The 27463-nt window shown below is 37.3% G+C and overlaps 1 protein-coding gene across 2 annotated transcripts in view; it reads left to right on the top strand.

The window, feature by feature from the left end:
- The window catches only part of LOC143340195 (uncharacterized), a 937384-nt gene that overhangs the window by 556118 nt on the left and 353803 nt on the right, over nt 1-27463 (top strand). The gene's annotated exons all lie outside the window — the stretch shown is intronic.

Genomic DNA, 27463 nt, shown 5'->3' with positions numbered 1-27463 from the left:
GTAGCCAATATTTACATTGTGTCTCATAAAACTGAGTTAAGGGAAATAAATAATTTGCATCTTCCTCTTTATTATTATTGGATTTTTGAACCGGTATTGATTTTCAACTTAGTTAAGACAAATTTATTTCAGTTCCATGTAATACGTTTCTACTTTTCCTTCACGGTTGCAGGAATAACGGATTCCTTGTTTCACACACTTACATGTACTTCCTGCATCAAGCAAACGAAATAACCACTAGCAGATGGCTTCTCAACAACCATAGTCAGTATCCATGTCGCGTTAAATTCGCTTTCATATCTTCTTACGAAACAGGAACCTACTCGAGTAACATGCTCAAATATATACAACAAAACACGCCATATATTATTCTCAGATTCTTTTCGGTAGCTCAGCTTTGAGCGTTGATACATTATTTTTTAAGGGGGCACGAAAGCGTTATGAATTTGTTTTTTAATACCTTGGGAATACCAAACAGGTGCACGTAATTTTGATCCATCTTCCCGATTATAAACTTATTTTAATCACTTTATGCTAATTTTACGCTTATTTTAATCGCGATGAGGGACGGATACGAATGGATCAAATTATTTGGAAAATCTCGTCTTTTCCTCTTTTTATTTTTTTGAAAATTCCTAAAATTGTGACACAACATTTTAAATCAAAAACATTAGACATTCAACCTTATAATTGAATCAAATAAACGTTAATGCAGGAAATGATAGTGAAAGTGACAATTCGGACGAATACATAGATTGACTTATTTAAATTCTCATTCATTATTACATTTTTCAGTGGACACTTCACATAAATTACATTTCATTCATTTAATTATTGTCTCTAAAAAAACATTAATATCTTTCTTTTGTTCCTCTCTCAGTTAAGTTCATTTGTATGTCATCTAATAATATAAATTGTGCTTTCCATTATTAATGGCATTGCTATTTCTCTATAACTAGTTTGCAAAATCCTTATTTATCTCAATTTTAAGGTTAATGGACTTACATTGCTTGTCTTCTAAACCCTCCATATGTACACATATACAGCATTTAATTCGCGCTCTCACAAGCGCTCGACCGACTTCCTAATATCCCAGTCGTCTAGGGCAGGGCCTGCTAGAAAGCCTTACTGATGAGTCCACTAGCAGGCCCGGACGAAACGTGCCCCCTCTGGTGGCGAGCATGGGGGGCGACGCCGCAAATTAAACATTGCAACATAATTATACATTATAATTGCATTTTAAAGTAACAGACTGGAAAGATCAGAGAATTTTTAATATGATATTTATGAAAGTTTCGATTCTACTCGATGAAAATTCGAACATATTTCAAAGCACAGTCTTCTTTGCCAAAATACTTATAAAGGATTCGAACCTATCTCATAGAGGTTCGAGTATATTTGAAAGTACTGTTATTTTTTGCCAAAGTACTTATAGAGGGTCCGAATCTACCTTTCAGAGGTTCGAGTATACTTGCAATATACTTGATCCCATCCCTAGTGGGCATATTATCTAGTATTAGACTAGAAAACGTACGCTGGGCCGATCGATCGAGCGTATCCCCTCGCGGAATGAAAATCCATGCGAAGGTCGTAACTATAAAGAGGGTCGCGGGGAATGCCGGGTTAACGGGACGTCTGTTGGAGGGAGGGGGAGGAGAACTAGACGACGAAGGGGGCGCAAGTTTTATCAGGAAACGACGAGACTGCGATCAGGAAGTTCCGTGGAATGTCAGCGTTCTGTCCCTACGATTATGTCGCGGCCGAGGTGAATCCTTATCCCGACAGGATCATCGGTCGTGAGGTTAAGTCTATAGCTGGAAATAGAGACTGGGGGCAACGGGGAGGGGAAGGGAGAAGGAAAGGTGGAAAGGGGGATGGTTTCTGAGACGCGGCGCGGAGACGAAGGGCGGATTGACGCGGGACGGACGAAGACGGAAGAGAAGAAGGAGGAACGGAGCCTGGGTAAAGATTACGCGTAGAGATACGCCTAGACGGCGAAATTCAAATGAGCCGCGGGACTAAATCGAAGAGGCTCGGCCGGCTGGATCGGTTACACCGCATTTGGTATCTGATCCTGGAAACTGGAACCGTACGAGACGTCACAGAACGGTGCTGTAACTCGGCGCGTAACGCGCGTGTCGTTCGTATTCACGGCCCCCGGGGTTACAATAGGTCCCCATCATCCCCTGATCGTTATCGCAATTAAAACCGGTTCGGGGACACGGTGCTCGTGTGTATTATGCGCGCCTCCGGGACGAGCACACCTGCTCTTTCCAGCGTTTTATTATTCTTCCCTGCGTTAGGAATCGACCGGGGTATTGTGTTACTCCGTTGTCGCGCTAGCTTCGCACTGACGATCACGCGCTGACTGCCAACCGTCATCTCGCGATCTTTATTTTCTTTATTTCGAGCATCACTTGGTAAGGCGAATAGCACCTACAGTGACCAGCAAAACTGAACGATTCAAATTTTTTTAACACTAAACCTACCGCGGCCGGTCAAATAACCGTTTTTAAAATTTCGTTAAAATTTCTAACACACAATATTATTTTAGCGCCATTTAACTTCACGACTTTTCTTATAGTACACGTACAATGAATTTTGCAACATTCACTTCTACTCTTATTGTTTGTTTTCTAAGAAAAATATGTAGTCTGTCTTGCCTACCACGACCGGTCTAATGATTTATATTTTTTTGTAAAAAACTGGACAAAATTTGGTACCAAATTCTGGTTAACTTCCGTTGTAAATAAGAAATATATGTATAACAACGACGAAAGGAGAGAATCTTCCATTTGCACTGTCTTAAAACAGTCTAATAATGCGTATTAAAAATATTAAAACTTTAGACGCGTGCAATTCCGAAACTACTAGTGTTTTATTAATAATTGAGCCACTGTTAGAAGCGGGAAAGCCTTCCCTTTAAAATGGCTTTTGGTTTTTGTCGATCCGACTTTCCGTTTTCGAGATATCGTAATTAATGTAAAAGGTAATTTTTAAAATTCCGCGCTCCGCCTTAGAAAAGGCTCTTAACGCGGATTAAAAATATTAAAAACTTTGGATGCGTGCAGTTACGAAACTACTAGTGTTTTATTAATAATTGAGCCACTGTTAGAAGCGGCAAAGCCTCCCCTTTAAAATGGCTTTTGGTTTTTCTCGATCCGACTTTCCGTTTTTGAGATATCATCGTGTAAAGACAATCGTAATTTTTAAAATTCCGCTACGTCTGACTCTCCGCCTTACGAAAGCCTATTAACGCGTACTAAAAATACTAAAAACTTTAGATGCGTGCAGTTCCGAAACTACTAGTGTTTTATTAATAATTGAGCTGCTGTTAGAAGCGGCAAAGCCTCCCCTTTAAAATGGCTTTTGGTTTTTCTCGATCCGACTTTCCGTTTTGGAGATATCGTAATTTATGTAAAAGGGTATTTTTCTTAATTCGACTATCTCTGTCTCCGTCTGACGCGTCGTGTTGTACCTCTTTGTCGCGCGTGAGTCGAGACAGTCACGTGACCAGGAAGTCGTAGTATTTCCAAGAATTTACTACGCACTGTTTACTATTGTCGCGCGCGCGAGTTCATTGATCTGAATGAAACGTAAACAAACGCTTCGGACCCTCGTATCTCCGAAACTAACCACCGTATCGACTTTAAACTAAAATCGCTATATCTCCGGAACTAATAAAGCTATCGACAAGTTCGATCGCTCGTTTTAAAGGGCATTTCATCCTCTATCCTATAAATGTAACAACTACTATAATTTGTGCTATAAACATCCGATTTATGTAACAAATAGATATTATAATAACTATTTACAATTATGTTATATTGTCTTTTATTATAAAGGAAGAGGAAAGTATGTATCTACTAAGCTATGATACACTCACCGAAGAGATGAAAAATACGTCGCTGTTTGCCCTAGCGACCAACTCTTACCTCATTTCCTAACAAACACTTGGTTCCTATAATAGAACTCTATAATAGAACCATAGCTAGGTATACAGGAAGTGCAAATTTATACTTTGACGTTTGATTTTTGTATTGAGCTTACTTCGTACGAAATTCAACACTCGATTTAGTATCCGATGTTTACTGTGATTCTAATATTTTGTCCAAAGACCTTTTGGCTTTTAATACTGTATGAATTCTTTGTGGCGTACTCTATACCTCTCACAATAGTCAGGGTTGATCTATTGCTCTTTTACTCTGATTCAAAGATTGTTCGTTGACGTTGGTATCGCTTGATATTTGCAATGTAATTTTGTCTTCGAATACAAGTTCTAAAGTGCAGATTAATCTAACAATTTGAAATTTTGATTTTTCAGTTAATTTTTTACACATTTCGCCATATGTGTACGATCCTTATTTCTGGCAGATGATATTCTAGAATTGATTTATAAATATACTTATGTTACCAGTAATTCGGTGTGTTATCACCTTCATATTTTCAATGTTTCTTTGACACAATAACGCTTAAGGCTTGTTTCCATGATCTGCCATCAGATGAAATACGATTAATTTTTGTTTCATCTGACCATACTACGCATTTTAAGTTTTATCTTAACTACATTTAGGCATTGCTACTTTGTAAAATAGAAGAAAATCAATGAAAAACAAATACAGATTTCAAAAATACATGCCAATATGTAAAGAGATGAATCTATACACCAAATGAAGTAAAAAAAAGTCGTATGAATATATATTCTAAACTTCGAGTTACGAATAAATAAAGAAATTATTCGTCCTGAGTGTCAACACACATTGCTACACGCTTTAGTTTTGTACTTATCACGCATTGTTAGTAATTCAAATTCGCAGTCATCGAAAGTTTAATAAAGGTAAAATGGTTTTCCCTCGTCGAATCATTTGCAATGTAACGTGCAAAACAAGTGAACAATGTTCAAGATCTACGAGAATACTGTCTTCTTTCGGTTCAGCATGTAAGTTTGCCTGCACTTCACGATTATTGTGAGCCATGGAAACCACCCACAGACACTTGTGGCGTGAGAAACTTGTTCGCGAAGTTCTGAACGTACACTTGGAGAAAACCATTGTATCGAGCTCCAGTCATACCATTATAACTTTATTAACAATCCATCAACGATGTCACATTAAACTTTAAATAACCTGTGACGCTAATGTGGTATTGATTGATGCTTGTATCGATTACCATCAGGCCAACAATGGTTATTGTGTCAGTTCACGTGTCCTCTGTTGTTAAAATTGACTTCGTCAGCAAACAAGACTTACGAGGACAAAAAGGATCTCGATGTTTCTTATACTTCATTGCCATTGTGATCTGCATCTTTTAATGCCTGATTCAATATGCGATGTGGCAAGGATGAAATGTATTCCGCCTCGATATTCTCGAAATCGTGGATCGTGACACATTGTAGCAATTTTCTACGTTGCAAGTTCTAAGATACGAATCCATTGTTACCGCTCCTATAACTGCAATTTGCAGATCACCCGAGAGACATGCGTTATGGTCTTGTGAATGGCCTTGTTAGACATACATCACGATGTTCCGAACCATTTTATGATTTCGGTATCAACAATTTGGGTATCGTACACGATAATTTTGCATAGTGTCTCTCAATACCAGTACCCTAGCCACAGTTTTGCAGAGTGTGTAATTTGCTATCATTCGTAAACGTGATCATTTTGTAATAACAACGTACTAAGGAGCGAAGCACAAACAATACTACAGGCATGCAGAGAAGGAATGCTATAATACTGATCTAATATGCTTCGAATGCTTGTTCGTGTCATGTTTATTAATAGGTATTAACATGCAAAATCATTCAAATTTTTACCCTAGGAAAAGACTCGAAAACGCTTTTGACATTTACTGAAACTAGATTACGAATGACTTCGAATATTACATGTCATTAGATAAAAGACATAGTTGTATTTCCTAAAACGTCTAGCTAAGCGTTTATTCTAAAATATCCAGATCAAATAGCCAGTTCGAAATCGTATAATATTCTGCAACACTAAAACTTCGATTTTAGGCCATCATAAACTGCACAACCTAAAATTTGTTTCGGGGCTTATTTTTGTAACCTTGCGAAAATTGACAAATCATATCCAAAATTTTCCTCAACGTCTCAACTTGAGAATTAATTTTTCTAGTTCCATAGTGGTAGTTCATATGTGGATGACATGCGAGTCAAAGTGTGAAAAAACAATTTATTTCTACCTTCGATAGTTTGGCCTAGTTACTAAACTCACCCCGCATAGTTATACTAGTAAATTATTTATTTAATAAAATCAGATTAGATTCGACGAGGCTGACTCAATGGTGGTTAAGGGGGTAGTCTGATGTGAGACTTCAAAAAAATCAATTTTTTTTTATTTCAGTTTTTGAAAGTATATGTATTTAAGAATGCACTGTTAAATTTTGGGAGAAATGTCAAGTATTGAGGATTGTAGGACATTTTTCGTATAGCCCTAGCGGTAATTACCGGAGTTATTAAGAGACACTATTGTTTCGAAAGGTTTACAACTTGATCAAGAAACATCTGCTGTTTTTAAAAATCGAAATTCTAGCATTTCTGGCATCTCGGTGCCAACATTTTGAAAGGAATTCTACAGGGTGTTCAGCCACCCTTGGGAAAAATTTTAATAGAGGATTCTAGAGGCCAAAATAAGACGAAAATCAAGAATACCAATTTGTTGATGGAGGCTTCGTTAAAAAGTTATTAACAATTAAATTCAAAAATTTCAAATCGTTCTGGAAAAATTATTTTCGGTTGCGGGGGTCAATTACAATCATTTTTGGTGAATACACATATTTCCGAAATCCTACCCACTTTCGAGAAAAAAATTCGAGTAAGTGCTGAAAGTTTTGGGTGAAAAAAAAGACTTTCGAATCGTCTTGGAAAAATTATTTTTAGTTGCAGAGGTCAATTGCAAGCATCTTTGGTCAACAGACATATCTCCGAAATCTTACTCAGTTTCGAGAAAAAAATTCCTTACCGAAAATATAATTTCTGGCCAGAAATGTCTGCCCGCATTTTCATGTGAATCTTTAAAACGTCATAACTTCTAAACGGATTGGACGATTTCAATGTTTAAAAAAGCATACTACGCGTATTTTGATGGAGAATATGTATAAATAGTAAAAATATTCAAAAAGTTGGTCCTTGTCCCCGCAAAATGAGAAAAACCTCATAAAAATAGTCCAATTTTCAAATAGCCATAACTCCTACAATTGTGAATATATTTCAATGAAACTTTTTTTTCAAGTAGAGCTTACGAGTACCTACAAAAAAGTATTAGACAACTTTTCTGTAGGGCGTCAAACAAAATTATTAAAAATGAAAAACGAATTTTTAAGAAATATTGACAGGGAGTAGGTGCCTAAATTTTTCGACGAAAAAAAATTTTTCAAATCGTTCTAAAAAAATTATTTTCGATTGCGGGGGTCAATTACAATCATTTTTGGCGAATAGACATACCCCCGAAATCTTGCGCATTTTCGAGAAAAAAATTCAGTACTATCGGAACTTTAAACGTTAATAACTGTTTAACGAAGCCTTCATCAACAAATCGATATTCTTGATTTTCGTCTTATTTTGGCATCTAGAATCCCCCATTAAAATTTTTCCTAGGTATGGCCGAACACCCTGTATATAGAGCTGGGATTGATTAATATGATCTTGCAGACTTTAAATGCGTTTATCTCGAAATGTTACTTTCTTAACCAGCGTAGTTAAAGTCTCAAAAACTATATATTCGATTGCTCTGAAATTTGTATACGTTATTCCACGTATTAATAGCTCTCGCCCGTATGAAAATTATATTTTTATAATGAGTATATCATATACTTTTATTAAAAAGTTTACGGAAGAAATGACAAAATTTTGCAATTTTTAATTCAAGCTTTCGTCATTTTGCACATTTTCAACATAAATTAATTATTTTGGTACGGACGATAACAGGAAACCTACCGAATAAAAATCTTTTCGATTTTTTTGATTTACTCAACCTTAAGAGCTGCAATCACCTACGCCAGTGTTTAAAATGTTACTGCAGACATAATAACAACATAAAAAGTCAATAAAAATTATTGAAAAATTTATTTTGTATTCCCAAAGGATAGTTAAGTAAATTGCGAAAATAATTTATAGAATTAGACGTAACATTTAGTTAAAAGAAAATTAATAAAGATGATTCAATTTTGCAACGTACATACGAGACTGCCCCCTTAAGGTTAAACGACTCTGTGTAAAATTCGATGTGCACCGTATTCGGTGAGTACCAGAATCAACCTAGTAAGCCGAGTAACTCGCTGTACTGAAACTTTTCGCGTTCGCGGAGGCGCACAGATCCAGGAACAGATTACGCTCGAATGCAAACGTGACGCGAGCGAAATGAGGCGAGCGAAAGAACGAATAGTGGTACGTTGACGTTAACGCGGTCCCGCGATAAAAGGCGACGTTACCCGGGGGCCGCCATTGTACAATTATTTGCGCAATGTGCGCGCGCAGCCGCGCACGCGCGCTTACCCGGGCCGTCGGATTGAAACGTTAACCCTTAATTAGCGGTAGACTCCAGCAACCTCCTTCTATATAACGGTCCGCCGACGCGCAAATAAGCACGTTTAATTGCTTCTTAATTATAATCATCAATTGCGCGCACGTCCTCGCGCGCAGCCCGGGCTCACTCGAGCCTTTATAATCGTTTCGTCGGGATTGCTCAACGCCAAGCATCCTAGGTGGGCGGGTGTCCATGTCACTATGGAAGTTATTAAGCGCGGCAAACTTTTATACTGTTCTTTCGTTTTTTCGGGAATGCTGAAGAGACAGACGGACGAAGAGATATTACGTGAACGGACAAGGTTTGTTAATTAAACGGGCGAAGGAACGAGGCGTCGGGGAAATTTACATCGACGCTGGGAAATGGAAATGCGCGGTGGTCCAGAAACATTCCACGCAGAGTATTATCGATGATCGTGAGTCTTGTTACTGTTGTTGAATTTCAATGGCGTGTATTCATCTTCGGTAAATTTGGCATTACAGTTGGGGAACTTAATGGGTTGTGTTCAACCCTTAATCCTTTGCACTCTACTGATGCCGTAACGTACGCAATATGGTAACACAGACTGAATCGACAAAATAAGGAAATGAAATTAAAATTACAAGCATTTATACATTTTTATGGGAATTAAAACTCTTTTTGAAGATATTTTCTTCTTCTCATGATTCCTTTTTAAACATTAATTTGCACGTAACTTTTGCAACTATGATGGTTTCATAACATGAAGTCTAGAATTAGATATATATTCTCTTTTTTCTAAAGATGTCGAATTGTATCAAGAAATGTATCAAATTTTCACACAGTTTCGATACTAATAAAGATTCTTGTTCTCAAATAACTGAAAATTTAAGACATCAAAGGAATGATTATTTCGATCAAATTAGTTACTTTTTGTTTTTAACGATAAAAAGAATGTATGTTTTACATTTTAATGTAATCAAGAAATGTTCTCTTCACCATATGATCTAGTTTAATATCTAATTGTGCAAGCAAATTAAGAGTGTTTTCCTTATAATTTACTCTTTCTATATTCTTTATGACCTCTAACTGTGTTTCTATAAATTTCCATTGGATTAATCAACCAAACAATTCAATTTTATTTCTTTCCAGTCTTAATAAATATACAGTTAAGTTGCGTCCATTAAGTTCACGGAAGAATAATGCACGATCGCTCGATCACTTATTCCATACTTAACGAACGTAAAAGATTTTTCCCCGACCGGTGATCGAATGACTTGGAGCGATAGCGGTGCAAGACCTTCGTGAACCGTGCTTTCTTAACAGGACGTTGAACGCAAAATTGAAGATTTACTTCTACGGACTGATGTCACTTGCCTTCTGAGCCCCTCAATTAATCGTTCGCTGGTATCTCCGAAACGAAGATCAGGTCGTAAATCAACAGATATAGGTGCGCTCGCGGTGTTATCGTTACACGAGAGGTCGAGGGATCATCGATGAGTATCACGAAGTCCGTGTCCTCCCTTCAGAAAGGATATTTAGATACCGTGCGCGCGCGCGAGTATGATAGCACGTGAACACGCGATCTATATATGCGATTTCACAGCCGTGCCGCATCAGGCTGCACGATAATGCTTCTTCTCATTAAGACATTGAGAAATATTGGAACTCGTGATTAACGGGACACGAGGTTCTTTAAGCGTTAACGATAACCGAGTGACTTTCAGCGCCGCGGGTGACCCCAATAAAATATATTTCCCGGGGAAGGGTTATTATTTAGAATTAGCGACCCTGCGGGATGAATCTAAGGATCGGGTGGTTGTGAAAGACTCGCGAGTCATTGGCAAGAAACGAATGAAGCTCGTTGAAGTGGATCGACCTGATGATCGTTCCGTGTAATCTGTTTTTCATTGCATGCGAGGACAATTAATTCTGACCTGTGATGAGTCATGCACAACCTCTTGAACACCGGAGTTGTTAAACACCTCGGGTAGCTCCTCGCCTACTGTAATGACACTTGAAAATCTGCAATATTTGTATTGAGTTTCACGGTAACGTAATGAAACTGTTCGGAGTATACTTTTCCATTTCGAAATTTCTAAAGGCGAGATAAGGGATAGGTTTAACAGTATTATTAAGAAATTCAATGTGTGAAGAAATATTTAAACTTATTGTATAACACGCAACTAATTGTGTACGTAATTCTGATACATACAAGCTAAACGTAGCAGCTCGCGCAAGTGAAAACCATTGTCTAAAAAACTGTATAATTTTGATTCTAATGGTAAGCATTCTCCATGCGGTTAAGAATGAAAATCTGTTAACCTGTTTGAACAGTAGATGGAAAAGAATTGTAGTACTGTAGCGCTACATACAGGATGTTCGGCCACCCATGGGGAAAATTTTAATGGGAGATTCTAGAGGCCAAAATAAGGCGAAAATCAAGAATATCAATTTCTTGACTGAGGTTTCACTAAAAAGTTATTAACAAATTAAATTAAAAAATTTCAAAGAGTTCTGGAAAAATTATTTTTGATTGCAGGGGTCAATTATAAGCATTTTTGGTAAATAGACATACCCTCGAAATCCTATCCACTTTTGAGAAAAAAATTCGAGTAGGTGTGAAATAGTTCGAAAAATTAAAAAATTTTAAATCGTTTAAAAAAAATTATTTTTAGTTGCAGAGGTCAATTACAATCATTTTTGGTCAATATACATACCCCCGAATTCCTACGTATTTTCGAGAAAAAAATTCCTAATCGAAAATGTAATTTATGGCCAGAAATATTGCCCGAAAATTTCATGCGAATCTTTAAAATGCCATAACTTCTGAACGGATTGACGGATTTTAATGTTTAAAAAAGCAAACGACGCGTATTTTAATGGAGAATATGTACAAATCGTAAAAATATTCGAAAAGTTGGTCCTTGACACCGCAAAATTAGAAAAACCCCATAAAAATGGTCGAATATTCAAACGTCTATAACTCCTACAATAGTGAATATATTTCAATGAAACTTTTTTCCGAAATAGTGCTCATGGGTACCTACAAAAAAGTATTAGACAACTTTTCTGTAGGATGTCAAACAAAATTACTAAAAATGAAAAAGGAATTTTTAAGAGAAATCGACAGGGGGTAGGTGCATAAATTTTTCGACGAAAAAAAAATTTTTCAAATCGTTCTAAAAAAATTATTTTCAGTTGCAGGGGTCAATTACAATAATTTTTGGTGCTTAGACCCACCCCCGAAATCCTACCCACTTTTTAGAAAAAAATTCAGTATGGGCGGAACTTTAAACATTAATAACTTTTTAACGAAATCTCCATCAACAAATTAGTATTCTTGATTTTCGACTTATTTTGACCTCTAAAATTTCCCATTAAAATTTTTTCCAGGGGTGGCCGAACACCCTGTATAATAGAAAGAGAAGGTTCGTAACTTGACGATATGAAGGATAAAACAATTTTATATATTTGTGATTGAGCAGGATCGGTGTCAATGGAATGACATAAAAGGTTACTGTGGTTCTAGGTATACATGTAGGAAGTAAACGAGTGGACAGTGTTTTTATAGAAAATAACAGAAAATCCATCACAGTCGTATTAAGCCAAGATAATTAAATCATTTGCCCTCGAGGAACGTCTCTTAATCGCCATCTAGTCGAGCGTACTTTTTCTCGTCGAGGAAAATAAAAGATTCAGAAACGAAATCGAAACATAAAAATGTCTTTTTTATTTTACAACATGCAATATTTAAATCTCAAGCCCATTTTTCAGAATTAGGAAAGCTACATTTAATTTTTAAATTTGTTGAGAAACAGTGACAGGGTTTCACGATTAACAAATACAAATTTTAGATTCGTTCGAAAACTAAAATCCATAAACAAGTGTTTTAAAGCTAGCTTTAGAATGTAAGCGTTAAATCCTTTAAAATTTGTATTTTGCACACCTAATACATCACTACCCTACAGTGTGTACACAAAAGTTCCTCTCTCTCTCCGCGTAAAGAGGACGTTTGAGTTTTTGTACGACATGTAACGGCTTCCGAATTCAGACGAGCAAAGACAGTTATGTGTAATCTCTTGAGGTATAGACAAGGTCTAAGCATATTAGTAATAATAAAGGAACACTCATAGACCGCTAAAGTTACGTTTAATTAATATATTCAATTCATTTATAATTATGTTTCTTTCATCGCGCAACCCTTTCACCATTCAAATTTCCCCACAAGAACGAATGAAAAATTTTTACTCGTCAATCGTGATTAAAATTTTCTCAGACCTGCCATATACAACATCGCAATAATCGAACAGAGTTATAAGAGATTTAGGGAGAAGTTTAGTTCGCGTTCGAATATTACTCAGAATAGGAATTCGGGTCGATGGAACGCGAGAGGAAGTCTGCTAAATTTGCCAAACGCAAATTGATAATGCATGTACCGCGGTTGTGGAATCACTCGTTGTCAAACTGTCGGTTAAAATCGTTACTGGTAGCGATAGGACGTCGCGCGAGTCGTGTCCCCCGTATAACAGGCAAGTGTTGTTGTGCGTCGGGTTCTAACAACCCGATACACGGGAACACCAAAGTCGTTATCCTTCGTCCAGTCACCCAAAACCGTCGAGCGGTCGGATCGAGTGCCGGTGGTCTCTCCGCGCAAACAAAACCGGATCATCCTCGTATAGAAAAGGCCCGTAAGAAGTGGAAACGTTAACGAGGATCGAAACGGGATTTCCATGCAGCCGCGGCATCGCCTCCGCTTGATTACTTGGCACGGCGGTATCGGACGGTACGGGATTGGCGGGGATCCAATCGGCGAATCGTGGCACGTGGAGAGGTCTTTCCGATCCGGGATTTACCTGGCAGGTGGTAGAGTGCGACCCCTCCATCACGCCCGCCAACAATCTCCCTCTGTCTCCCTCTTTCCTCTGTCTTTTCTCCTCGGAGGAACGAGGTGTCTCTTCTCGCGGAGGATCGCGTCGTCACGAACCGTTCGTTTCCCTTCTCTCTCTGGTGTCCTCCGGGTGAGGACAGAGAGAACGGTCGAACGTCGAAAAGAAATAGGATGGCTGGTAGGGTGGAGAGGGCGAGAAAGAAATAGAGAGATAGGTAAAAGCACAGAGTGACTCGACGTAGTCATCGAGGAGGAGACCCCTCCATGCCACCCCCACTCGGACCGAGAGAGAGGCTATTTTACCGCTAGTCCAAGGCAAGATAGGATGACCTACTTCGGCAGGCTCCTCCTAAGTAGAGGGGCATCCAGTGCAGCGTTGATTTCTAATCGGAAAAGTCGCGGTGAACCGCGCCAGACCGCCGGCCAATCCGCGCTGGCCCGAGCTCCTTTTGCATCGGCCACGTCGCGAAAAAAGATATCCCGACCAATCCCGGGACGATCTCGGTCCGCCGTTGCTCCCGCGGCATTTGCATATGCCGACCGAACGACCGCCTGTTATCCAAGCACCGCTCTTGCGACATTGCGAAATACGCGTCCAACGAGCCGTCGCGATTCGAGGATCCACCGGGGGAGAGTCGATGGGTGGTTCCGATTGGACCCGGGGTGCTGTGCTTCCCAAACTGATCACTTCCTGAACGCGTACTCCAACCAAGAGTTTACCTAGTTTGGAATTTTAGTTTATTTTTAAATTATCGAGTCAACGATCGCCTCGTACTTGAATCTCTTTCAACGTGTAAATCAAACTAAATGTGTCTTTAATGTATAGAGACTACAAAATGTCAGAAAGGTTTCCTTGGTCTTATTCTGTATTGCACAATCAATGGATCTTCAAAGACAGCGATTGTAATGAAATGTAGGATGCCAAGAAAAATGAGAAATGTTTACGGATAAGTAAGTAAATATGTTGATTTTAGTTATCTTTGGCAATTTGAGAATTTATCAAGAAGAAACAGTAGATGTCATTAGCTGTGAATCAAACTAAACGAGTCTTTAATTTGTCGAAACTGACAAAGTGTAGGGGTCAGAAAGGTTTCCTTGGTCTTATTCTATATCGCACAATCAATGGATCTTCGGGTGAAAATTGTACCATGATACGAAAGGTGAAAGAAAGCGATAGTAATGAAATGTAGAATGCCAAGAAAAATGAGAAATGTTTACAGATAAGTAAGTAAATATGTTGATTTTAGTTATCTTTGGCAATTTGAGGATTTATCAAGAAACAGAGGATTTCGTATGCTGTCCTTCAAAAACAGTTTCGATAGGTGAATTAGATACTGTGAAGTATTTTCTTAACACATTGATTACCACGTCATGCACATACGCAATATCTAAAAGTAGTCGCAGTGATCTATAACGCATAGACGCATGTACAAACCAACACTGTAATATAGTCTCCTACTCTTAAAGCTTCAGTTTCAGACTCGTACCACTCATATTGCGGTATTGTTTATAGACTTATCAGAGCAACTCTTATCGAGGATCTCGACTATTGCAGTGTTTGATCAAAGTATTTTGACTATTGAATATGTACTAAAATCACCTAGTTTTACAAAAATCTTAATATTTGTATTCTAATAGTTTAAACATGAAATATTAATACTCAGATATAATAAATTACAAATAATATATCTCATATTGAGTGATTCGTACCTACAAAACGATATATAATGCTATTAAATGCTACCATTTTTTAATAATAATGTTAAAAATAATTTAAAAAATAATAAAAATGTGATGTCCACCTTATAGAGATTTGTTAACATTAAAACAACCGACGTTTATGGTGTATTTATTTGTACCAAAGAAATTAAAACGATAGTTATTTGAAGAAGTGTATAATGCAGTGGAAATAAATGTTTATTCATTCTTTTCTAGAAAACTACGGTAAATTTTCAAAAATCCAGTAGAGTAAATTTTTTACAATTTTTATTAGAAATTACGAATGGGTCGTCTTGACCACTTCAGTCGTTCTAACGTTAATAAGCTTAACTACACTGACCATTTCTCAGGCGGCTGTCGATGTCAATAGGTTAATGTAATTCAACTGGAAAAGGCACCCACATTACTATATCGAGATTACAAGAGAAACTTAACCTCTTTGACTCAGTGTCAAGTCATAGTCTGGTTGTTTTTCCAGACTTTCAAGTAATTATTTTCTATCGCGTCTCATTCCATCCTCGATAAGTTTAATAGTTTGCAATGGCGGCTTCAAGCAGAGACTTGAGTCATCCCTCTTAGTAAAACAAAACTCTGTTACCTAAATTTCAATGGCTTCAAACGACATATTTATTCATTAATGTTGAACATTTTTCTGAATATTTTTAATCTTTATTTAGGATATCTTAATTAACACGTGTTATTGTGTAATGAAATGAAATTTCAAATCTTCTCGAGATTTCTTGCTGTTCAGCATTCATCACTGGTGTTATGCTCGAAGACAGTTAGACTTATGATTCAAAATCTCATTTAAAAGAGTCATTTTCCCGTTGAAAATAGTAATTTTTGACACCAGTCGGGGAAGAAAAGTTTCTTAGCATGCATTTGTACATCTTAAGAAATTAGGAAATAATAATTACTCAATCGATATGTAATGTGAAAGTTGTAATAAACACGCGTAAATATTGGAATTTCATAGCGAGCTCAACTCACTCAATTAATATATTTCATCCTCGTCTTCTTCGGATGACGAATGATCTGCAAAACGACCAATCAAAAGTTCTGCAAGTAAAGGCGTGAAAGGTTGATGTCGAGTAACGCCAAAAAACCATAAAATTGTTACTATATGACAGCAATAACCGACAACCCGTTTGCCAACTTTGTATTTACTCGCGTGTCCAGTAATAGCAGCAAGTATGATTTTACTTTCGTCCAATAATACTTAAACGAAGTATTTAACCTGAATTTGACTAAGAGACTTTTGTAAGCAATTGAATTTGATATTTCTCACAAACATTTTTCTTCTTTAACAAGATCCAAAATTAGTTACTTCTACTATCAATCCCACGTACCAATAATTTTACAACTTCTCATAAAGGTATTCAAAGAATAAAATAAATGAAATAGCTAAATCGTGTTTATTAAAACTTTTCTATCGCATTTCGATTAAATAATTATTGTTGAGTGCTAAAAATGACCATTCTTCGACATTGTCCTTAAAAGGGTATTTTATTTCGAAGAAATATACGTTACATTTATTTACACACATTTTTGCTGCAGGTCATTATCAATATTTTAAATGTTATTGCCATTTGCGTAAATCGTATTTTGTTGTTGTCTCTAGTCAAATAAAAAGTTCATAGCTTGTTTTAATCATAGTGGTTATAATTATCAGCGTACTAAAGGGCATAAAAAACAAAAATATTTAAGAAAATGTCGGTTGTATAACAAAAAGTATCATATTGATTCAAAATCTGATATGCCTTGAAAAATATAAACCAGTTCATTGAACTATTGCTAGATTGCTCTAAAAAATGTCGTTATACAAAAAAAATATAAAAAAAGCAATGCGTACTGTTTCCTTCCTCTGTGACATCATTATTTATTACTTCGAATTTAAAAAAATACCATTTAGTGAACAATGTAACGAACATTCGGACGAAATGGATCTTTGGATGTTTCTGGATCAGAATACGCCCCTGACTCGTCATCGGGACGACACCGAGGAGTCCATACGATGTACGCCGAAGTAACAATTAACAGATCGTGTCCGTGGTCCAAAGAGATCTTCCTAGATAGCCTCGTGGGAAACCATGCAGCGGTACCAACAGCTCGGCTCGAACCCGTTGTACGTCATTAAAGACGCGTCATTAAGGTTAAACTGCTCTGGAGAGCAGCCCACCGATGTCCGTCGTTTTACACTGTTGCGCCCGAAGCAGAAGAAGATCCGTATATTTCACGTAAATAACGAATTAATGCGGGCCCCGACCACGTGACCGTCTGACGTATTCACGGACCGTGTACGACTGACTCGCACCGTACCAGGTTAACCCCTTCCGGCGATTTTCTACGAGGATCATCATTTTCTCGTTGTCAGATCGCCCCTCCATCATCGTACCGTATCTAGGCCTCGCGTGGACCGCGTTTTCTCTGATTTCTCGTTTCAATTTTCGACCTCGTTTTTCTGTCAGTCGCGCAACGGTTAAGAGTTTAACGCTCGATCGTTTCAACGACGGACGGTTCCCCGATGATCTATGGCGGAGGTGCGCCGCGGTGAAACGACGACACGGGTGGAATTCGTGCCGAACGTCGGAGGAGAAAGAGTTTCTTTTAAGTGGAGAACGTGTAAACAGGGTTTCGATTTGTCACTAAGATATCCGGACTTAAGAGGTTGGATGATTAAACTCTGATTGATCTCGAGCGCCGTGGCACGCTCTCAGGATCGGACATGTCATCCGTGTCTCTCCATTGATTCTTGTCAGTGGAGGAAGACAAGTCGACTCTTCTTCTCTCGGCGGGCGAGTCACTCACAGAAATTCCTGCGGAATCCTCGCGTTGGGTTCTCGATGCCTTGGCGAGCAATACCAATCACACTCGCATTCATACAATTTCTTTTTTTCGTTCTTTTTATCGAAAACTATTCGCTGAATACGTTGCATACACTTTGACATTTCGTTCTGCGACGATTACTTCCTAGTTCCTGATACGTCTTCCCTTTGTCGACATTTATTTCTTTTTGCGAATGTATCGCGGGTTACTAATTCACTATTAAAGAATCGATTAAATTTTTGTCGTTCGTTCGATTAAAAAATTTGTATTACGCTCATCTCGCTAACGTACTATTAAGAATGATACATTTGAAATTAAAATTTTCCAATAAAACGTTCGGCTGTTACGGCGAGTTCGAACACATTAATCCATCATGGCTTGACAACTGGTGCTCGCTGTACTAAGTTCTTAATGTCGGTTTTTCCTATTCAGTTTTGTTGTTGATTAATAGTACGGGATATTTCCACTATTTACATGTCCAACTGAAATGAAATATAGGATCATCGATTTCTCTATTCACTTTTGCGGTGTTGTACTATTTTACTCCTCTGGACTACTGATTTGATGTTTTATTCAAATATATGGTGATATATCGCTTTCGGAGCAAACTTCGTCTACATGGTGCAGCATAATCCCAAAATTCCAGCAAGTAGTACAAACTTTAACTAGGCCAGACATTCTTGAAGTGATCATTTTCCTGGTAAATTTAGTGGACTTGAAATATTTAACAGTCAAATATGTTAGAATTAAACACTTTATTCCCAGTTTCCAGTTCACTGGTTTAGTGTTAGGTTCTAAATTGAATTTTGCCTCGATGTACAAGTTGCGTTCGACGATACTTTTTAATGGAATATTTATCACACATCAATAAGTTACAATAATTTGTCCAGTCACGAAAAAGACTACTCTAACGACAAATTTTCAAATAGCATTGTGTACATGCAATGTTATTATTTTTATAAGAAGAATTACCATAAACATTAAATACTGTTGTGTTATTTAAAATAGAGTAGACAACGGTATAAGACGGATTATATTAAATATCCACGACTATATTGTTGTTGCAAATTTATTTATTTTGATTAAATTTCTGTTTTGTTATTAAATATTTAAAATTGGTAAGTGCAAGGAACACATTGAATAGGTATGTTTAAAGTAGATCCAAAAATATGGTCCAAACTTCAAAATAATATTACTTTCGAATGATGAAAGAATATAATTATAACATAGTATAATTGAACTGTTTATAATGGAAGCGGTGCAAGTCCACGTTTTAAATTAAATTGAGTTTCTGCTAGTAATGCTTAAATAATGCAAAACAGTTCCAGTGTCAACGAGGTAAAATTGCCTTATGATTGCGTTTACTCAATTTAGCTGCTAACCAGAATGAGAAAAGCATTCATTATGAGAGTAGTGTAAACCCTGAGAACATGAATGTTGTTATATTTTCGCAATACCAATCTCATGTTCCTAGAGCTATAACATCGACAAAGTACAACGGTTGATTGATAACTAAAGTTTTCTTGTAAAATATTAACGAAACTTCTTTCAAAATAAAATAAATGAATTTACATGTTTATTTTTCGAACGCCCTATATAGAAATTTTTTGATTTATTCTTGATACATTTGCACAGAGCAACAAAATGGCGTCATTTTAATATTTTCTTCAATTTCAGGAATTGCCTGAAGTTTGATAGAAACAACCATGAGTTTTGTGCCATCTTGCCTGATTAATCGTTGTTTCCTTCGGTAAATATTCCAGCACAAACAATTCTATCGCCGATCGTTGCTTGGTACGCAACTCAGAAGTCGAACTCGTGATAAATGACACTGTTATGCAACGACTCTGCACAGGAAACTGAAAGTTTGCACATTTAGATTAGACACTCGAGGTTACCGAATGCAGGTTAGAGATTTCTTTCTATCTGCATTGCTCGCACAATGCCGCTGTTGGAGACCTTAGTTATCAATCAATGCTCGTACAAGGGCACGATGAACTTACTGCTCGTACGTCACGATTACTTCGAGAACAGTGACGAGGAAATAAAAATATTTGTCCTTGAATCAATGTAACGGTCACAAACAATTCAAATATAGAAATTGAATCAGATTCGAATGTTCCCGCCTAATCTATCCATGGCAGTTCGTTTTAATCTTTGTAGGATGATCTATTTCAGGGGTCGAAATGCGATGAAAATTAACTTCCCTTGTCGACAAATCACTTGGATGCAAATCCGACATAAAATGCAATTAATTTCAAAAGTAGCACACGCCCGATCGAGTGATTTATTCTGATCGTTTCTTACCTGTCAAACTTATTATACGAAACAATAGTTGGTATTCGCTAACAATTGGACGAAAACTATAAAGAACAAGGCGTTCCCGTGAACAAATATCAATGACTATGGGCCTTATCGGACACCCACGCGCTGGTAAACGTTGAGTCGCGACTCGGCTGTCAGAAGAGGCTGTCATCGACGCTTAGAAATAATACCTTGCGCAAAAAGGGTTAATCCAGCGAGTTGCGAGGCGATCCGACGGCGTGCCTCTGCGTTCATCGTTCTATCCGCGGAGGCCAGGGTGTAGATCGTTCGATCACGATCGGCACATAATTACGAGAGGCGACGATACCTTCGGTGAAACGTATTACAAAGTCTCCGTGATTGCGTAGTCGCCGGAGTAAACGCAATAATAATTTAACTGACAGGCGCTCGCGCAATCGTCCGTCGGAGTATCATTTGTCGAAGCGATGCCGGAGGAGAAGGAAAACAGAAAGGTAAGGGAGACGGAGCGAGAGAGACGAGCGAGGCATTAATCTTTCGTCTCTTTCTGGAGTATCGCGATCGAAACGTTTCGGACGAATAGACAGGGGGTACACCATGACGGGAAATGTCGAGGTCCTCGACGGCTGGGAATGAGTTTGCCGGTTTCCTCCCACAAGCCGCGCGGCCAGTGCTCCCCTTCCTTCTGGGCCCCGTCCTCCTGCCTCTTTCCGTCCCTTTGGCCGGTCTGACAGGAGCTTACGACTATTGTTTTATCCACGACGGACGAGTCTTTCGCGCAATCTTGCTCTTAAGACTTTTAACCCTGGCCACTGCATTCCCCGCTCGTTTTTATTCCGGACTACTTCTAAGCACTTTGCCCCGTATCCTTCCGGCAGGGGACGACCTACCTAGTAGCAGTTGATAATAATTTAATTTTTAAAGAATTTCTTCACGATCGTTTAGATTCTACTTTTACTTATTTTTGTGGCTGGGGTATAGGAATTTGCTACTTCTTCCCTCGATATTGTTCGCCGAGACTTCCTCGACAATTCCTGGAACTGCATCGACTTGGCGAACGTTACGAGTTTGATGATTAAATGCCCATACATAGGAGAAGCTTGAAAAATAAGGAAGAAGAAATATACATAAACTTAATGTCAAACGCAATAGAAAGATACGATACAATTACAAATGCGATACAAAGGATGATACAAATAGACTGGTGATGAATTTATTATTAACAAATCAGCCTTTGTTATTTTAAAGTTGAACTACCATAGGAGAATCGAGGTACTTTAACTCCTTGATGTACGATTTAATCTCAAATAATTTTTCAAACGTATACTCTTTAATTTTGTTTAAATTTGTTCGTACAAGAAATGGCTACGAAAAAGAATAGATTTGTTTCACGAATACCTCGTAAAAAATATGTTGATTTCAATGTATAAGACTTGATAACGAGTGAGCAGCCTCATGATTGTGAAACTTGATATCAAGAACATTGTATGGCAAGGGGTTAATTTCTGAACGACTTTAGAATCTGTAGAATAAACAATGAAAATTTATCTTTATTTCACTCACTCTCAATGTTTCTCAGAGTTTTTTGCAATACGATCAAGCTTAACAAAGACGACAATCGATAATTCCAAAGTACCTCCCTCGATAACGTTCGCGAGCTAGCGAGTACAGAGTTGTAAATCGTGCGAGGGACTGAAGTCCTAGACATTGTTTCGTTGTAATGAAATTTCTGCGCCTGTGGCAACCATATACATTTTTAGCATCCGAGTGCCTAGTCCTCGATAGCAATTGACGTATCGTAAATCTACGGTGCGGCACTCGCAATTAATAGTCTTCTTAAATATAAAAGGAACCCGTCCGAAGTGGCTAACTTAACACGTTAACTGCCATAGTGGTAATTGTTAATTGAAGCTTCAGACTTGCGATTCTTTAAAATACTTAGAACAAATGAATCCTAATTTTTGCAGAGTTTTAAACAATATTACTATAACTATGGATGCTAGAGAAAAACACAACGATGTTCTTGAACTATTGAACGTGTGTATATTTCACATTAAAATAGGAAGAAATTTCGAGGATACCCTTAGAAATGGAAACTGGCGTAAACCTAAATTGGTTATAAAAATGGAGCAGCACCGATGGTCTCTTTATGGACTATGAAGATGAGAAAACATCCAATTTGTCAAATGTATTGGAATTTGCATCTCATGAAAATCTGGCATCCTTCCACCCCCGTCACGAGATTTCTGCGTGAAAGGAACATGGACGAGAGGATAGAGACTCGCTCATTTCTATGAGTGTTTCCTACAATTCTAATTCAATTCGTGCTCCTTCTAAAGTAAACTTTTACATTTTTGGAAGATAGACCCACGATGGGAAAACTCAGCTGTTAAATTACTACGTTTAAGACTTTTTAAAACTCGAAGAATATCAGATTTGTATAAACACTCGAACATCTAAGAATTTTGTGAACATTTGCACTTTAATGACATTATTTGTACAACTTCAAGAATACTTAAACAGTTCTAGAATAAATATCGTATATGCAAACGCACCTGTAAACATATTGTGAATTATTAGATTTTTAGTTAGTGCATTTCTTTTATTTGTAAATAAGAAAAAATGTTAATCGATAGTAAAAGCAATCCAGCAAATGTTTTCGTTAAAATTTAAATTTTTAGTTACGATTGCTCTTAAAAGAAAAATAAACAAGTGAATGTGCCAGGAAGACAATTCGTCCTTCCTTATTGATACGTAAGAGAGTTAAAGCGTAATAGAAATTTCGCGTTTCTAAGTGAATTTCTTATTCGAACGAAATTCTTCCACCTTCTTCGAGGATATAGTACACTAGGAGGAAAATTATACGCTTGAATAGCAATCACAGTAAAAATACAATATGAAAATAATGTTGAAGAATTTTATAGCGTTCAGTAAGAACAATAATTAAAACTGTAGCAAAATAATAGTACAAAAATAAAAATATCGTTACCCAATATAGAAAAATATAAAGGGAAAAATGAACTTGTAATCTTCGTTTTAAAATAAGTTTTCAACCCTCAAAAGAGAACAAAATCTGGGTCCACTTTCGAACTAAATTAAACTAAACGGGGTTAAAAATGTAAATCAAAGTAAAGAAATAAGACCGTAGCTGGTAAATTCGAACAAGAATCAGTTTTGTAGGAACCAAAAATTTTAATTTGTGCTTATATTTATATTTCTTCCTGTTATTATTATTAATACACCGTGGTTGGAAGTAAGTTTTTAGATGGTACATGATCAGCTCCGCGAACACTGTGGGAACTAACACTTGCCCTCCCTTCGCGTCACGATTTCGATTCCCGTGGGGGGCGTGAAGCTCGCGAAGAAGCTTTCGTTTGGCTGATCGTTGCTTGTTCGTTTCTCCTCCTCCTCCAGACTTCTTTCAACGACTATTACTCGAGGATCTTCGCCGTTAGGCAGACACGAATACCTCACTGGTGAGCGATTGAAGTTCACAAACCGTGAGGGCTGTCACACGGCAAACTTTTGCGCTCCGGACGTCCCGACGTGCAACTTCTGAGCTCTATGAAGTTTACACGCGGATCGATAGAATTATTGCCCACGGTGCCTTGTAATTGGTAGCACAGAATTTCACGAAGTACGAAAGTTTCTTTTGCAATTACAGTCCTTCGAAACGACATTCGACGATATTCGATGATCGCAATCTTTTTATTTAATTGTTCAATATATCAGACGTTCGAAGGTACTCGAGGGGCTGTTCTTAGCTCGTAATATAAATATACAGGGTGTTTAAAAAGGTTGAAACCAAATTTATACTATGTTGCTTTATCGAAAAGATGTAATCTTTCAATAATATTTATGGTTTATTGTGGCTGTTGTAAGAAATGTTCGAAAATTGCTCTGCAAGAATGCAGAATCTCCTCGTTGAATTAGTGATTGTTGAACTCTTTCAAATATTCAATTTGTAGTGGACATAATAGTAAATGCAATTGTAAGATGAATTTTGCACGTGAATCTTTGAATGCTTATACTTTTTTCAAAGAGTATTTTCGGTCATGAGTTTACATAAACTTTTCTCATCTATTTGACTTCAATAACATGCAGTATAAGTTTGGTCTCAGCTTATTTGGACAGTTTGTATATCGAGCTTCAGATACTACAGACATTTAGTTTAACTTTAATCATTATACATGATTATTAAAATCATTATACATAAATAAAACGTTAACTTTGATCTTCATGCTAAATTTTTATTTATTAAAGTAAACAAAAAATTTATTTACTCTTAAAAATCATCACAAATTAAAAATATGTTATATTTAAGAGGAAAAAACATTACAACGTTACATTTCACTTTTATTACGATATAAAGGTTGAATTTTTTACCTCTTTTAAGAGTGATTTTATAATCGGTCTCATTTTAGCGAGAGTGGTAATAAAAACAAGAATTTAAAAAATAGCGATAGCAGTGTTTATAAAATTGTGTCACATGACAAAAGCGAGTCATACACGCAGTAAAAGTAATATTGTATTCTGTATTATTGCATAAAATTTGATGTTCTCGAAAGGAATAGATTTTCACCTTTCTAATTGCGATTTCATTGTTTTTTAATCGTTTGACAAAGGCTAACTAGACGTTTCTTTCACTGTATGACGAACGCGATCCTAAATTATTATCAATTGTAAGGGAAGTTCCAAGCAGTAATAATACAAGTAAAAATATCACGCGACACAATATGACAAAAACATACGAAGAGTTTTATTTTAGTGAAAAATCGGTAGTAGGTCAGGATACTTATTTAAGTACTACAAATGATTAGACTTAAATCTTTCTTCGATATTATTATAAAACCTTGTCTCAACCTTAGCTATTACTAATTTTAAATTAAACTTAATTTTAATTAAGATATCGTTGCCCGCGATATTACGTTGTACGGTATTTTTCCCACGTGATATATCGTGCGTTATTTTTGTACGTGATATTTTGTCGCGCCACCAAGGGGTAAACGTGATGGATCGTTGCTCGGTCTAGGATTAAACGTAAAAGACCGTAGTGAAGAAAATAAAGTTCTTCGTCTATAAATAACCTAAACGGCACCTCGCCCGTCTCAGAAACGCGGAGACGCGTCGCCACGTAGGTAGTCGCGCTGAAAAGTGGAATGATCCTTTTATAGCCGCCGCAGACTCATTACGTTGTAGTCGAGCGCCGCGTGAACGTGCCATTCCCAGTTCACACGGATGATAATGTCCTCGGGAAACTCGTCGATCGAAGGAAATCCTTTCCGTCCGGCGAACGCTTCAATTATCGCGGCGTCGATTTGGAAAATTAGCGAACAGTGAGCATAATCGGCGTCTGGATCATCTAGGATCGTTGTCAGTGGTAATAGCGGCGTGACATTTGTCGGGAGGCAGAGGCAGGCGCGATTCTAATGGGGCTGGCAGGCGTTTGACGAGGCGAGCCATGCCGGGGAGACGGCGCGATGATAAGGCGCAGATAAGAGTGGTCGAGGAACGGGTACCCGAAGGCGAGTCTGCACGACCGGCGTGCAACGTGGTATCATCGTGAATAGGGAGCAATCAGATATCATTAGCGTTTTTACGGGCCGTCACTCGCGGAGGTTCCCCAAGGCCGTTCGAGCGTTCCCACGCTTGCAGGTGAACCGATCCCTTTCCTGCAATTAATAATTTATCGCCCTTAATTCGATGCCATAATCGAACCGGAGGATATCCATTGTTGTGGACTCTCGCCCTCGATCTTTCCTCGATCTCGCTCTGTGTTGTGTGTCCTCGACGGATTGGGAAATTTAACGGATGATGTCTGAGCTTTATATGCGTCAGACGATGACGATTTTTGTACTTAAACTAAGAAACTAGTATATTCACAGTTTGTCGTAGAACTTATTTATTTTCTTTAACACCATTTTTATGTCAAGTTTCACTCGTTTTAAAGTTTTATACAGGGTGGGTTACTACATATTGTTATTTAAATTTGTGTTATTATTCCTACGCGTAGCGAAAAATATTTCGGGTAAAGTTGAATGGATTCGAGAAGGGCACATTCTGATGATACTTTCCTTGATATTCTTTAGAAAAAGGTATTGATCTATTTTTGTTAACAAATTATTAGTTTAGGAGATATTTTAATTTTAATGTTGTTAGAAAATCGTGACCCTTTTGTCAATATTATGAATTTAATATATATTATACGACACTTAATGCTTTGTTTACGATTTTATTCAACGGAGTTATGAAATGTAAACATTTGGGAATAGTTCAACTTCAAAAATAAGTTGCATGCTAACTACCATGGTCAAAATGAGAGATCATCACTGAGTGTAATAAAATAACACTAGACACGTTACCCAGTGTGAGTGAATCATAAATCTATCGATTCAGAAAATGTCGTGATGTAAATGGTGGTCACATTAAATCTTTTCTGCAAATAAAATCATTACAACATTAACAAAGGAGTCATAATTTCCTAATAACATTAAAATTAAAGTATCTCCTAAACTAATGATTTTTTATCATAGATAGGTTAATACTTTTCCGTAAAAAAATACGGAGCATCAATTGATAAAATAAAAAAATATATAATTCTATTTAAAAAATGGAACAACTAGTATCATCAGAATATGTCTCTCTCGAAACCATTCAACTTCGCCTGAAATATTTTTCACTACGCGTAGGAATAATGACACAAATTTAAATGGCAATATGATATGTATACTAAAATCAACACATTTTTCACGAGGTATTCGTAAAACAAATCTATTCTTCTTCGTGGTCATTCCTTGTACATAAACAAAATTAAATAGTACACGTTTAAAAATTATTTGAAATTAAATTGTACGTTAAGGGGTTCCAATCTTGAGAATTAATGTTTTTAGCTCCTCAGAGATAAGTCATGTCACCCACATATGGATGTGTTAAGTCTCGTATCACGGATGACCAACAATATAGAGTGCAACAAGTAATAACTCTATTTCGTGCACTGATTTCAAGGTCTCCAGCAAAATGTATTCTTTTATACGATGTAAGGATAACCGATCGATTCAACTATCGTCCTTTGACGACGAAAATTTCGTATCGAAACATTGGAAGAACGAAGCAAGAAGCACAGTTTCCAGAAGGACAGAATTAGCAAAGTGGAACTTGGAGAACAGTACTCTGGCATCGCGAGGTTGAGGAAAAAATCGTATTTGCACATCGTGCGCATCTTGCACCAACAGTTCCCAGCATT

Source organism: Colletes latitarsis, chromosome 3 (genome assembly GCF_051014445.1).
Source record: "Colletes latitarsis isolate SP2378_abdomen chromosome 3, iyColLati1, whole genome shotgun sequence".
Lineage (NCBI taxonomy): Eukaryota > Metazoa > Arthropoda > Insecta > Hymenoptera > Colletidae > Colletes > Colletes latitarsis.
Note: the sequence above shows the minus strand (reverse complement) of the source record. Positions and strands in the feature narration are given on the sequence as shown.